Source organism: Aegilops tauschii, chromosome 7 (genome assembly GCF_002575655.3).
Source record: "Aegilops tauschii subsp. strangulata cultivar AL8/78 chromosome 7, Aet v6.0, whole genome shotgun sequence".
NCBI classification, from domain to species: Eukaryota; Viridiplantae; Streptophyta; class Magnoliopsida; order Poales; family Poaceae; genus Aegilops; species Aegilops tauschii.
The window spans coordinates 231,642,571-231,654,450 of record NC_053041.3 but is presented as its reverse complement, the minus strand read 5'-3'; positions in this window follow the sequence as shown (position 1 = coordinate 231,654,450).

Sequence of the window (11,880 nt, the reverse complement as noted above, 5' to 3'; positions counted from 1 at the left end):
TATAGATCTTGATGCCTAATATATAAGCAGCTTCTCCAAGGTCCTTCATTGAAAAACACTTATTCAAATAGGCCTTAATACTTTCCAAGATTCTATATCATTTCCCATCAATAGTATGTCATCCACATATAATATGAGAAATGCTACAGAGCTCCCACTCACTTTCTTGTAAACACAGGCTTCTCCAAAAGTCTGTGTAAACCCAAACGCTTTGATCATCTCATCAAAGCGAATGTTCCAACTCCGAGATGCTTGCACCAGCCCATAGATTGAGCGCTGGAGCTTGCATACTTTGTTAGCATTCTTAGGATCGACAAAACCTTCCGGCTGCATCATATACAACTCTTCCTTAAGGAAGCCATTAAGGAATGCCGTTTTGACGTCCATCTGCCATATCTCATAATCATAGTATGCGGCAATTGCTAACATGATTCGGACGGACTTCAGCTTCGCTACGGGTGAGAAAGTCTCATCGTAGTCAACCCCTTGAACTTGTCGATAACCCTTAGCGACAAGTCGAGCTTTGTAGATGGTCACATTACCATCCGCGTCCGTCTTCTTCTTAAAGATCCATTTGTTTTCTATGGCTCGCCGCTCATCGGGCAAGTCAGTCAAAGTCCATACTTTGTTTTCATACATGGATTCTATCTCGGATTTCATGGCTTCTAGCCATTTGTCGGAATCCGGGCCCGCCATCGCTTCTTCATAGTTCGAAGGTTCACCGTTGTCTAACAACATGATTTCCAGGACAGGGTTGCCGTACCACTTTGGTGCGGAACGTGTCCTTGTGGACCTATGAAGTTCAGTAACTTGATCTGAAGCTTCATGATCATCATCATTAACTTCCTCCCCAGTCGGTGTAGGCACCACAGGAACATTTTCCCGCGCTGCGCTACTTTCCGGTTCGGAAGGGGTGACTATCACCTCATCAAGTTCCACTTTCCTCCCACTCAATTCTTTCGAGAGAAACTCCTTCTCCAGAAAGGACCCGTTCTTGGCAACGAAGATCTTGCCTTCGGATCTGAGGTAGAAGGTATACCCAATGGTTTCCTTAGGGTATCCTATGAAGACGCATTTTTCCGATTTCGGTTCGAGCTTTTCAGGTTGAAGTTTCTTGACATAAGCATCGCATCCCCAAACTTTTAGAAACGACAGCTTAGGTTTCTTCCCAAACCATAATTCATACGGTGTCGTCTCAACGGATTTAGACGGAGCCCTATTTAAAGTGAATGCGGCAGTCTCTAAAGCATAACCCCAAAATGAGAGCGGTAAATCGGTAAGAGACATCATAGATCGCACCATATCCAATAGAGTGCGATTATGACGTTCGGACACACCATTTCTCTGAGGTGTTCCAGGCGGCGTGAGTTGTGAAACTATTCCACATTTCCTTAAGTGTGCACCAAACTCGTGACTTAAATATTCTCCACCACGATCTGATCGTAAGAATTTTATTTTCCTGTCACGTTGATTCTCAACTTCACTCTGAAATTCCTTGAACTTTTCAAAGGTTTCAGACTTGTGTTTCATTAGGTAGACATACCCATATCTACTTAAATCATCAGTGAGAGTGAGAACATAACGATATCCTCCACGAGCCTCAACACTCATTGGACCGCACACATCGGTATGTATGATTTCCAATAAGTTGGTTGCTCGCTCCATTGTTCCGGAGAACGGAGTCTTGGTCATCTTACCCATGAGGCATGGTTCGCACGTGTCAAATGATTCGTAATCAAGAGACTCCAAAAGTCCATCTGCATGGAGCTTCTTCATGCGCTTGACACCAATGTGACCAAGGCGGCAGTGCCACAAGTATGTGGGACTATCGTTATCAACTTTACATCTTTTAGTATTCACACTATGAACATGTGTAACATCACGTTCGAGATTCATCAAAAATAAACCATTGACCAGCGGGGCATGACCATAAAACATATCTCTCAAATAAATAGAACAACCATTATTCTCGGATTTAAATGAGTAGCCATCTCGAATTAAACGAGATCCAGATACAATGTTCATGCTCAAAGCTGGCACTAAATAACAATTATTGAGGTTTAAAACTAATCCCGTAGGGAGATGCGGAGGTAGCGTGCCGACGGCGATCACATCGACCTTGGAACCATTCCCGACGCGCATCGTCACCTCGTCCTTCGCCAGTCTCCGTTTATTCCGTAGTTCCTGTTTTGAGTTACAAATATGAGCAACCGCACCGGTATCAAATACCCAGGAGCTACTACGAGTACTGGTAAGGTACACATCAATTACATGTATATCACATATACCTTTGGTGTTCCCGGCCTTCTTCTTGTCCGCTAAGTATTTGGGGCAGTTCCGCTTCCAGTGACCACTTCCCTTGCAATAAAAGCACTCAATCTCGGGCTTGGGTCCATTCTTCGACTTCTTCCCAGTAACTGGTTTACCGGGCGCGGCAACTCCCTTGCCATCCTTCTTGAAGTTCTTCTTACTCTTGCCCTTCTTGAACTTAGTGGTTTTATTCACCATCAACACTTGATGTTCTTTTCTGATCTCCACCTCCGCTGATTTCAGCATTGAATATACCTCGGGAATGGTCTTTTCCATCCCCTGCATATTGAAGTTCATCACAAAGCTCTTGTAGCTTGGTGGAAGCGACTGGAGGATTCTGTCAATGACCGCATCATCCGGGAGATTGACTCCCAGCTGAGACAAGCGGTTATGCAACCCAGACATTCTGAGTATGTGCTCACTAACAGAACTGTTCTCCTCCATTTTACAGCTGAAAAACTTGTCGGAGACATCATATCTCTCGACCCGGGCATGAGCTTGAAAAACCAGTTTCAGCTCCTCGAACATCTCATATGCTCCATGTTTCTCAAAACGCTTTTGGAGACCCGGTTCTAAGCTGTAAAGCATGCCGCACTGAATGAGGGAGTAATCATCAGCACGTGATTGCCAAGCGTTCATAACGTCTTGGTTCTGTGGGATTGGTGCATCACCTAGCGGTGCTTCTAAGACATAATCTTTCTTGGCTACTATGAGGATGAGCCTCAGGTTCCGGACCCAGTCCGTATAGTTGCTGCCATCATCTTTCAGCTTGGTTTTCTCTAGGAACGCGTTGAAATTGAGGACAACATTGGCCATTTGATCTACAATACATAGTGTAAAGATTTTAGACTAAGTTCATGATAATTCAGTTCATCTAATCAAATTATATAATGAACTCCCACTCAGATAGACATCCCTCTAGTCATCTGAGTGAAACATGATCCGAGTTTAACTAGGCCGTGTCCGATCATCACGTGAGACGGACTAGTCAAGATCGGTGAACATCTCCATGTTGATCGTATCTTCTATACGACTCATGCTCGACCTTTCGGTCCTCCGTGTTCCAAGGCCATGTCTGTACATGCTAGGCTCGTCAAGTCAACCTAAGTGTATTGCGTGTGTTCCGAGGCCATGTCTGTACATGCTAGGCTCGTCAACACCCGTTGTATTCGAACGTTAGAATCTATCACACCCGATCATCACGTGGTGCTTCGAAACAACGAACCTTTGCAACGGTGCACAGTTAGGGTGAACACTTTCTTGAAATTATTATAAGGGATCATCCTACTTGCTACCGTCATTCTAAGCAAATAAGATGCAAAAACATGATAAACATCACATGCAATCAAATAGTGACATGATATGGCCAATATCATTATGCTCCTTTGATCTCCATCATCGGGGCACCATGATCATCTTCGTCACCGGCATGACACCATGATCTCCATCATCATGATCTCCATCATTGTGTCTTCATGAAGTCGTCACGCCAACGATTACTTCTAATTCTATGGCTAACGCGTTTAGCAACAAAGTAAAGTAATTTACATGGCGTTATTCAATGACACGCAGGTCATGCAAAATAATAAAGACAACTCCTATGGCTCCTGCCGGTTGTCATACTCATCGACATGCAAGTCGTGATTCCTATTACAAGAATATGATCAATCTCATACATCACATATATCATTCATCACATCTTCTGGCCATATCACATCACATAGCACTTGCTGGAAAAACAAGTTAGACGTCCTCTAATTGTTGTTGCAAGTTTTTACGTGGTTTGTAGGTTTCTAGCAAGAACGTTTTCTTACCTACGTATGACCACAACGTGATTTGCCAATTTCTATTTACCTTTCATAAGGACCCTTTTCATCGAATCCGTTCCGACTAAAGTAGGAGAGACAGACACCCGCTAACCACCTTATGCAACTAGTGCATGTCAATCGGTGGAACCTGTCTCACGTAAGCGTACGTGTAAGGTCGGTCCGGGCCGCTTCATCCTACAATGCCGCCGAAACAAGAAAAGACTAGTAGCGGCAAGAAGAATTGGCAAACTCAACGCCCACAACTGCTTTGTGTTCTACTCGTGCATAGTAACTGCGCATAGGCCTGGCTCTGAAACCACTGTTGGGAATCGTAGCATAATTTAAAATTTTTCCTACGCTCACCAAGATGCATCTATGGAGTCTACTAGCAACGAGGGGAAAGGAGTGCATCTACATACCCTTGTAGCTCGCGAGCGGAAGCGTTCCAATGAACGTGGATGACGGAGTCGTACTCGCCGTGATCCAAATCACCGATGACCGAGTGCCGAACGGACGGCACCTCCGCGTTCAACACACGTACGGTGCAGCGACGTCTCCTCCTTCTTGATCCAGCAAGGGGGAAGCAGAGGTTGATGGAGATCCAACAGCACGACGGCGTGGTGGTGGATGTAGCAGGTCTCCGGCAGGGCTTCGCCGAGCTTCTGCGAGAGACGGAGAGGTGTAACAGGGGAGGAGGGAGGCGCCCAAGGCTGTAGGTTGCTGCCCTCCCTCCCCCCCTTTATATAGGCCCCCTGGGGGCGCCGGCCCAGGGAGATGGGATCTCCAAGGGGGGGCGGCGGCCAAAGGGGGGAAGGGGTGCCTTGCCCCCCAAGGCAAGGGGAAAGCTCCCCCCCTTAGGGTTCCCAACCCTAGGCGCATGGGGGGAGGCCCAAGGGGGGCGCCCCAGCCCACTAAGGGCTGGTTCCCTTCCACTTTCAGCCCACGGGGCCCTCCGGGCTAGGTGGCCCCACCCGATGGACCCCCGGGACCCTTCCGGTGGTCCCAGTACAATACCGGTAACCCCCGAAACTTTCCCGGTGGCCGAAACTGGACTTCCTATATATAATTCTTCACCTCCGGACCATTCCGGAACCTCTCGTGACGTCCGGGATCTCATCCGGGAATCCGAACAACTTTCGGGTTTCCGCATACATATATCTCTACAACCCTAGCGTCACTGAACCTTAAGTGTGTAGACCCTACGGGTTCGGGAGACATGCAGACATGACCGAGACGCCTCTCCGGTCAATAACCAACAGCGGGATCTGGATACCCATGTTGGCTCCCACATGTTCCACGATGATCTCATCGGATGAACCACGGTGTCGAGGATTCAATCAATCCCGTATACAATTCCCTTTGTCACTCGGTATGTTACTTGCCCGAGATTCGATCGTCGGTATCCCAATACCTTGTTCAATCTCGTTACCGGCAAGTCTCTTTACTCGTACCGTAATGCATGATCCCGTGACTAACGCCTTAGTCACATTGAGCTCATTATGATGATGCATTACCGAGTGGGCCCAGAGATACCTCTCCGTCACACGGAGTGACAAATCCCAGTCTCGATCCGTGCCAACCCAACAGACACTTTCGGAGATACCCGTAGTGCACCTTTATAGTCACCCAGTTACGTTGTGACGTTTGGCACACCCAAAGCACTCCTACGGTATCCGGGAGTTGCACGATCTCATGGTCTAAGGAAAAGATACTTGACATTGGAAAAGCTCTAGCAAACGAAACTACACGATCTTTTATGCTATGCTTAGGATTGGGTCTTGTCCATCACATCATTCTCCTAATGATGTGATCCCGTTATCAATGGCATCCAATGTCCATAGTCAGGAAACCATGACTATCTGTTGATCAACGAGCTAGTCAACTAGAGGCTTACTAGGGACACGTTGTGGTCTATGCATTCACACATGTATTACGATTTCCGGATAATACAATTATAGCATGAATAATAGACGATTATCATGAAAAAAGAAATATAATAATAACCATTTATTATTGCCTCTAGGGCATATTTCCAACACATAGTAGCAAGTGATAGTAAATTTCAGCACACTATATAAATTTTTCCTTACCAAATTCCACCTACCAAAGGCGCTTCACTCCCTGGCAACGGCGCCAGAAAAGAGTCTTGATGACCCACAAGTATAGGGATCGTAGTCCTTTCGATAAGTAAGAGTGTCGAACCCAACGAGGAGCAGAAGGAAATGATAAGCGGTTTTCAGCAAGGTATTTCCTACAAGCACTGAAATTATCGGTAATAGATAGTTCTGTGATAAGGTAATTTGTAACGAGTAACAAGTAACAAGTGTAAATAAAGTGCAGAAAGATGGCCCAATCCTTTTTGTAGCAAAGGACAAGCCTGGACAATTTCTTATATGAAGGAAAACGCTCCCGAGGACACATGGGAATTATCGTCAAGCTAGTTTTCATCACGTTCATATGATTCGCGTTCTGTACTTTGATAATTTGATATGTGGGCGCACCGGTGCTTGGGTGTTGTCCTTACTTGGACAAGCATCCCACTTATGATTAACTCCTATTGCAAGCATCCGCAACTACAAAAGAAGTATTAAGGTAAACCTAACCACAGCATGAAACATATGGATCCAAATCAGCCCCTTACGAAGCAACGCATAATCTAGGGTTTAAGCTTCTGTCACTCTAGCAACCCATCATCTACTTATTACTTCCCAATGCCTTCCTCTAGGCCCAAACAATGGTGAAGTGACATGTAGTCGACGTTCACATGACACCACTAGAGGAGAGACAACATACATCTCATCAAAATATCGAACGAATACCATATTCACATGACTACTAAAAGCAAGACTTCTCCCATGTCCTCAGGAACAAACGTAACTACTCACAAAGCATATTCATGTTCATAATCAGAGGGGTATTAATATGCATAATGGATCTAAACATATGATCTTCCACCAAATAAACAAACTAGCATCAACTACAAGGAGTAATCAACACTTCTAGCAACCTACAGGTTCCAATCTCAGACTTAGAGGCAAGGATTGGATACAAGAGATGAACTAGGGTTTTAGAGGAGATGGTGCTGGTGAAGATGTTGATGGAGATTGGCCCCTTCCCGATGAGAGGAGCATTGGTGATGACGATGGCGATGATTTCCCCCTCCCGGAGGGAAGTGTCCCCGGCAGAACAGCTCCGCCAGAGCCCTAGATTGGTTCCGCCAAGGTTCCGCCTCGTGGCGGCGGAGTCTCCTCCCGAAAGCTTGCTTATGATTTTTTCTCGGACGAAAGACTTCATATAGCAGAAGATGGGCACCGGAGGGCCACCAGGGGGCCCACGAGGCAGGGGGGCGGGCCCCCACCCTCGTGGCCAGGGTGTGGGCCCCCTCATTTTCTTCGCTCAGTATTTTTTATTATTTCCAAAAATAACTTCCGTGGAGTTTCAGGACTTTTGGAGTTGCGCAGAATAGGTCTCTAATATTTGGTCCTTTTCCAGCCCAGAATTCCAGCTGCCGGCATTCTCCCTCTTCATGTAAACGTTGTAAAATAAGAGAGAATAGGCATAAGTATTGTGACATAATGTGTAATAACAGCCCATAATGCAATAAATATCGATATAAAAGCATGATGCAAAATGGACGTATCAATATCTAGCTAGCTAATTCATCTAACATTAATATATATATCTAGCTAATTCATCTAACATTATGACAAAAGTATAGAAAAACTAATTCATCTAACATTAATTAATATATCTAATTCATCTAACATTAATTAATATATCTAATTCATCTAACTAAAAGTATAAAAAACTAATTCATCTAACATTAATATATCTAGCTAATTCATCTAACATTTGACATTAATCTAATTAATTAATTCATCTAAAACCTTTGGCATTTGACATTAATCTAATTAATTAATTAATTCATCTAAAACCTTTGTATAAAAAACAGAAAAACAGAAAAAACTAAAAATATAACATCTAAGTGTGTGTGTGTGTGTGTGTGTGTACATGTACATGTGTGTGTGTGTGTGCGCGCGGCTTGGGAGGGCGGCCGGCCATGGCGGGGGTCTCACAGCGACGGGGTGGCGACGGGGGGCGGCGACGGGGATGGGCCAGCGACGGGGGCGGCGTGTGAGTCGACGAGGACGCACCGGCAACGGGGGCGGCACGGAGTCGACAGGGACGGGCCGGGGCGGTGATGGGGATCGAAGAAGCAGAGGAGCAGAAACTGAAATTTTCGTAAGTGCTATATATATAGGAGGGGCCTTTAGTACCGGTTGGAGCCACCAACCGGTACTAAAGGTCAAATTTGGCCAGGCCAAGCGGCGGGAAGCGACCTCCTTTAGTATCGGGTCGTCGCTGCAACCGATACTAAAGACCCCACCTTTAGTACCGGTTGGAGCCACGACCCGGTACTAAAGGGGGTGCACTGGCCCAGGTGCGGTGCGGCAAGTTTAGTCCCACCTCGCTAGCCGAGGTGCGTCCGCACTGGCTTATAAGCCCCAGTGCGGTAGCTCTCTCGAGCTCCTCTCTAAGCAGGCCCTTGTGGCCTATTGAACCTGTGCTGCCCTGTTGGGCCTACTGGGCTAGCGGGCCTGCATCTTGGCCTAACTACAAGTTGGGTTTCTAGTCGTATGTAGGCCGCTTTGGCCCAGTAGGAAGGCTTTATTTATTTATTTATTTTCTTTTCTCTTTTCTTTTATTTATTTCTGAGTTTTTTTGCTGTATTTAGAATTTCTTTGTGAATATTTTTGCTTTAGGTACAAAAAATTACAAACTTTCTGTTAGTGCCGGTAGTTTTCAAATTTGAATTATTTGAAATTTGTGTGAATCACTAGTTTGGGAATACCTTTACTTTAAAAATAGATTTTTCAGTGATTCTTTTTTCTTATGTTTAATATTACTGTGTTTTATCATTATATTCAATAGGTAATACTTAGGTTATTTTAAAAAATGAAATGCCTTTGTAACAGATGAGTTTTCGTCCGAAATCCTGATACTTCGAAAGAGATTGTCCATTTTGTACATGAAGTGCATCTAGTTTTTGCTGTAACCCTCTCTACTTTTTTGCACATGCTATGTGGGTGAAATGTTGATACCATGCCAACTTTCAACCTTTACGGAGTTCATTTGTAGTTCTTATCAATTTCAGGGTCATTTAGCTCAAAAAAATTAGTAAATGCATGAAAAATAGCAAATGAAGTCAGAAAGGGTTGAAAGTTGATGACGTGGCTTTGAATGGTGCATACTGAACACACAAAAAGTCTGGAGTTGTAATAAGTTTAAAAATATGAAATGCCTTTGTAACAGATGAGTTTTCGTCTGAAACCCTGATACTTCAAAAAAGATTGTCCATTTTGTACACGAAGTGCATCCAGTTTTTGCTGTAACCCTCTCTACTTTTTTGCACATGCTATGTGGGTGAAATGATGACCATGCCAACTTTCAACCTTTTCAGAATTCATTTTTAGTGTTTTTCAATTTCTGGGTCATTTAGCTCAAAAAAATCAGTAAATGCATGAAAAATAGCAAATGATGTCAGAAAGGGTTGAAAGTTAATGATGTGGCTTTGAATGATGCATACTGAACGCACAAAAAGTCTGGAGTTGTAATAAGTTTAAAAAATGAAATACCTTTGTAACAGATGAGTTTTCATCCGAAACCCTGATACTTCGAAAGAGATTGTCCATTTTGTACACGAAGTGCATCCAGTTTTTGCCGTAACCCTCTCTACTTTTTTGCACATTCTATGAGGGTGAAATGATGATACCATGCCAACTTTCAACCTTTTCAGAGTTCATTTGTAGTGCTTTTCAATTTCAGGGTCATTTAGCTCAAAAAATTAGTAAATGAGCTGAAAAATAGCAAATGAAATCAGAAAGGTACACGTTTGTCCGAAGCACAAAAGTGCACGTTTCAAATGCAAAACACATAAGCACCCTAACTATTACAAAGATTCCCTACTGTCTTTGGGTGTGAAACTTTTTCTTCGCGTGTGTCCCTTTGCTCCGTAACCATGGACAATCTTCATCATTTAACTAGATGCTCGGGTCAATATTCACTATGAAGGGAGCAATTTCATCAAACTTTTCATAATCTTCTGACATGTCTGTCTTGTCATCCACTCCCACGATGTTTCTTTTCCCCGAAAGAACTATGTGGCGCTTTGGCTCATTGTATGATGTATTCGCTTCCTTATCTTTTCTTTTTCTCGGCTTGGTAGACATGTCCTTCACATAGAAAACCTGCACCACATCATTGGCTAGGACGAATGGTTTGTCTGCGTACGCAAGATTGTTGAGATCCACTGTTGTCATTCCGTACTGTGGGTCTTCCGCCCCGCCTCATGTGATATTGACCCATTTGCACCGAAACAAAGGGACCTTCAAACCACGTCCATAGTCAAGTTCCCATATGTCCTCTATGTAACCATAATATGTGTCATTTCCCCTCTTGGTTGCTGCATCAAAGCGGACACCACTATTTTGGTTGGTGCTCTTCTTATCTTGGGCGATCGTGTAAAATGTATTCCCATTTATCTCGTACCCTTTGAAAGTCATTATATTCGAAGATGGTAACTGGGACAGCAAGTACAGGTCATCTTCAACAGCGGCGTCATGCATGGCACGTGTCTGCAACCAACCGGCGAAAGTCCCCGTTTGTTCACGTGTAATCCAGTCGTCAGACTGCTCCGGGTGTTTGGAGCATACAATATTCTTGTGTTCCTCCATATACAGAGCCACCAAGACGGAATTTTGTAGAACTATGTAGTGTGCTTGAGTGAGAGAATGCCCGTCCATACATATTATTTGTTCCGGTCCTAGCGTGCCATTTCCACCCAGTATGCCCTTATGCCGCGATTCAGGAACACTAATCGGCTTAAGGTCAGGAATAAAGTCAATACAAAACTCAATGACCTCCTCATTTTCATGGCCCTTGGAGATGCTTCCTTCTGACCTAGCACGGTTATGAACATATTTCTTTAAGACTCCCATGAACCTCTTAAAGGGGAACATATTGTGTAGAAATACAGGACCCAGAACGTTAATCTCTTTGCATAGGTGAACTAGGACATGCGTCATGATGTTGAAGAAGGATGGTGGGAACACCAACTCGAAACTGACAAGACATTGCACCAAATCATTCTCTAACCTTGGTATGATTTCTGGATCAATTACCTCCTGAGAGATTGCATTGAGGAATGCACATAGCTTCACAATGGCTAATCAAACATTTTTCGGTAGAAGCCCCCTCAATGCAACCGGAAGCAGTTGCGCCATAATCACGTGGCAGTTATGAGACTTTAGGTTCTGGAACTTTTTCTCTACCATATTTATTATTCCATTTATATTCGATGAGAAGCCAGATGGTACCTTCATACTGAGCAGGCATTCAAAGAAGATTTCCTTCTCTTCTTTGGTAAGAGCATAGCTGGCATGACCCTGATGTATGCCGTCTTTTCCGTGCATACGTTGCTGGTCCTCCCGTGCCTCCGGTGTATCTTTTGTCTTCCCATACACGCCCAAGAAGCCAAGCAGGGTTACACAAAGATTCTTCGACACATGCATCACGTCGATTGCAGAGCAGACCTCTAGGTCTTTCCAATAGGGCAGGTCCCAAAATATAGATTTCTTCTTCCACATGGGTGCGTGTCCGTCAGCGTCATTCGGAATAGATTGTCCACCAGGACCCTTTCCAAAGATTACCTTCAAATACTTGACCATATCATGTACATCATCACCAGTACAGCGGCGAGGCT